The following is a 4,112-nucleotide window of genomic DNA, read 5'->3' on the forward strand; positions in this document are numbered from 1 at the left end:
TACAAGAATTGGAGTCGTCTTAGGAAACACTTCTTGCAAACTCAATGATCCCTATCTATTAGAATTTTTCAGTTGCTAGTGGTATGTATCGGAGGGTTATTGAGTGATTGATTGAGGACAAATTTGAGCAATATCTAAGGATTGTCGAGTGATGAAAGAAGTTTTGTTGTGCAGAATACAAATGATATAGGGAAGAACCAAACATAGGGAGAAGAGAAGGAAAGATACTAGGGGGATTGGAAAGAGAAGGAAGAAGAGTATTACAGGTAGAATTATCGATAAGAACCAATGACCTCTACACATCATAATTGTTTAGAAGATAGGATAGTTCTTGATCCATGAGTGGTAAGGCCAACAAAGGTGCTTCCCTTGGTCAACTAGTATAAAACCTTAACAAACCATCTAGGTTGAGTCCAATTAGGTGGCGATACATGTACAAATCTATAGATAGTCTCAGAGCTCTTTGATACTTGGATTTTTCATTTACCCTGTTATCGTCTCGTCTGATATTTACATTTGGACATTGACACTGCGAGTGAACACTCAACTTTTCTACTAATCACATATAATTTGTGCTTAGAAGCAACCATGTCAAACACTTGGATCAACACCCGTGTCAAGGACTTGTAGGGTTGTAAATGAATAAAATGTTTTGATATTTTGTAAGAATTGTTTATATTCATTTTGTCAAAAAAAAAGTATTGAATAAATATGTTAAACAGCAGTCAACTTGGCTTGTTAATTGGTCATTAATGAAGATTGTGAATAATCTATAAAAACACTTGTCTAAGGTTTGATTGCAATTTCTTTTTCAATATAAAATATAGAATAAATGAAGAATATACATAGATATATATGCACACACTATTTGTGTCTATTATTTTTAATATTTTACAAATTTCATAGTTCTAAATTATCTGTGAAATGAGAAAAATCGTGTGAGTTCCATTTATTTGATCAATCTTTTAACAATTATAAAGACAACTCTATCTCTAATCAGCATAATAAAATAAACATTTCAATAAAACCCTGAACATGCATTTTTATGCTCCAAAAGATGAATGAACATACTCGAGTTTGATGAGTTTACAACCCCACTTATAAAATAGACTTTTTGGGTCATAATTACAACAACCAAGCCTTATTCCATTTTGTGGGGCCATCTATTTGGGCCATAATTAAAGGGAGAAAATTTTAGGAGAGAGGATATTACTAACATTGTCTTAATTCTGTTTACTTGGATGCCATCTTCGGTTATCTGGTTGGGTGTTTACATAAACCTGATTCAGCAAGTGGTGCGTGTCATATGAGGGGGGAGAGGATTTTTCATGATATCATGCACAGGGAGAGATGAGAATCTGATGATGTCATGTGGAGGGAGGGAGTTTAAAGTTTAACAATGTTTTGCATGCAGGTGGCGTCTTGTGCTCGCTTCACCGGGAGAGGAGTAAGAGAACCTTGAGATGAGAAGGTGGGGGCTTGGTTTCAGAGGAAACAAAGTGATGAGGTGTAGTAAGGAAAGGGGAAATTGGGTTATAATATTGAATACTATTAAATTGTTTAACATATTTTATAAAATACAGACCTGCTGCTGTAAGTTATATAACTTGCACTATCAATTATATAAGTTATATTATAAGTATAGTATTCATTTAAGATTTAGGTTTATATTAAAAGCTGGGTGATCTAGGTTATATGACTCGGTGTGAATGGCTAATATAGAACTTGTACTGTAAGTTATGTAACTTGTATAGTTTAAGTTATATTATAAGTATACTATTGATTTAATATATTAGGGGTTATATTATAAGTTGAGTACCATATGGTATATAACTCTGTGTGAATGGCTAATGCATAATTATAGTATGTCATAAGTTCGAATTAGATTAATAACATAAAATTATATTATAAATAATTATATTAATAGACAGTATAACTTGGGTTGTTTTATTAAGTTAATAAATTAAATGTTTGGATATTAGATTATATTTTTTTAAAACTTGTCATGTCCCTGTCCTTGTGTCTTAAACTTGAAGCATTTTCCAATTGTGTCCTCATATTGAAAAAAATTACATATCTGACATTTGGATACATACGTATGTCATAGCATTTGATTGGCATTCGACTCATATATTAAAGAGGACAAAGAAGATGAAAAAAAGATGCAAGAAAAGTAGATGACAATGAGGATTAGTTGGATCTGTCAGCAAACTGTTGCAAAAGGGAGAAAGGAGTTGGAAGAATTAGAATTCAATAATTTATGACTAGTAGAGTTACATACTATATAAGATACCTTTATATAGAAATTTATTATCACTAAACTAAGAAACTACCAACACGGTTGTAGCTTGATGATCTTTTGGAAATTTTGATTAGCCAAATAGCCATAATATAGTACAAAACAGGAGCTCCTGTGCTCAAATCTTACCGATGACAATAATTCAATAATACGATCTCATTATTTTGTGCTGTTAGGATCAGTCGAGTTATTTATATCCTCCCCACAAATGAAAGGATTGTTACAACCAAGCCTTTTCCCACTAGGTGGTCGGCAAATGAAAGGATTGTTAAAAATATAAATACATAGGTTGTTCTCTTTGCTAATAGCTTGATGTTTCTGAAAATCTGGTTAACCAATCAATTTTACATATATGGTCTAAATCTCAAAGAAGATTAAAATTATGGTAGTATCTTAACAACATAGGCTGGATCTCAATCCTGAGAGCCTTGCCACCATGTTAATATAAAAAACTATCTAGCATTTCACAATTTACATTTGCTCAAATTAGTAAAGTCCTTTAAGTTTCAAAGCCCTGGCTGCATTGAACTTGTTTTTGGCTATTTCTTCACCTATTTTTTCTCTGAAATTTTATAGTATCAATTGCTTAAGGGAGTTTAGGAAAATGACATTGTGATGCCTGAAGCAAGATTACTTGACGTTGTGGATAGCTAATACTGTTAAGATTGTCCTTGATTATGATGCTTGCATTTTCTTGTAAATGAAGTGTCGAAAGGAATTTTGATGGTTGTGATAAGCAGAGAAAGGTAATAGTGAGAGATCTACTTGTAAATTTGCTCGTCTACAATTTAATAGTTTAGTTTATAGGAAGGCTTGCCTAAAAACAAAGGAGTTAACCATGATAATTTAGTTGGATTATTTAATTTTCGTTTACTGATTGCTCAGTGAATCTCTTGTAACTTTTACTAATTTAGTTGGTTTGTTAGGCTTCAAGATTAGTAGAACTTCTATCATCTTAGCTTTTTTTTCGGATGATTCTGGCAACAACTTGAAAAGCAACTAACCCATTTGAGAATTTTTTTTTTCTCTAACTGTATGTTTGATTCTCAGAAATAGCTATTACATTCACGAGGAATTTTGATACAGTGGTTTATTCTTAGGCTTGGTTTCCAAATGAACTTGGAGAAAGTCACTCTTATACAATTTGTATTCCATTTGAATCCTTGTTGATGTTCTTCATTTCAAATCTAGACGCTGAAAGTTGCTATTTAGTGCATGAAACTAAGAAATGTGTTCTGTTTGATGATTATACCAATTACGATAATAAATCTTGTTATCTTCCACCTCATACTAAACTTAGGTACCCAGGTTATTGTTTTCCTGGTGAATCCAAATTTGGAGGGTCGATAAAAGTTGAGTTGAGGAGTGATACCAAATGCTCTTATAAATTACATCTCTGATGATGTTGTACGGTATATGACATACAATTTTTGTTTCCCTTTCATTTGCTATGTTTCCTTATGCATATTAAAACCATTGATTCACAATTTGCATGATTAGTACACTTGATTTAATGGCTGTCCTTTACACACAATCCCTTTTTTACGAGTCGAACTCTAGACTGCATGAAGCAAAGAATTGACGCTTATAGTCAGACCTTTCTTTTGCCTATTGAATGACCACTCTTCTTTCTTGTTGAGAACTGTCAAAAACTCGATACCTTAATTGGATGAGTTACAATTCCTCCTCTTCACTTTGGGCATCCTTTGTTTTGGTCAAACCTGGCTGTTAGGTCTCTAGATTCCCGTAGGTGCCTTTCAAATTGTGTGCAATCACTAGATCCACCATTGTCTTCTAGTTGATTGCTATGTCC

The sequence above is a fragment of the Zingiber officinale genome, chromosome 10A, assembly GCF_018446385.1.
Source record: "Zingiber officinale cultivar Zhangliang chromosome 10A, Zo_v1.1, whole genome shotgun sequence".
NCBI classification, from domain to species: Eukaryota; Viridiplantae; Streptophyta; class Magnoliopsida; order Zingiberales; family Zingiberaceae; genus Zingiber; species Zingiber officinale.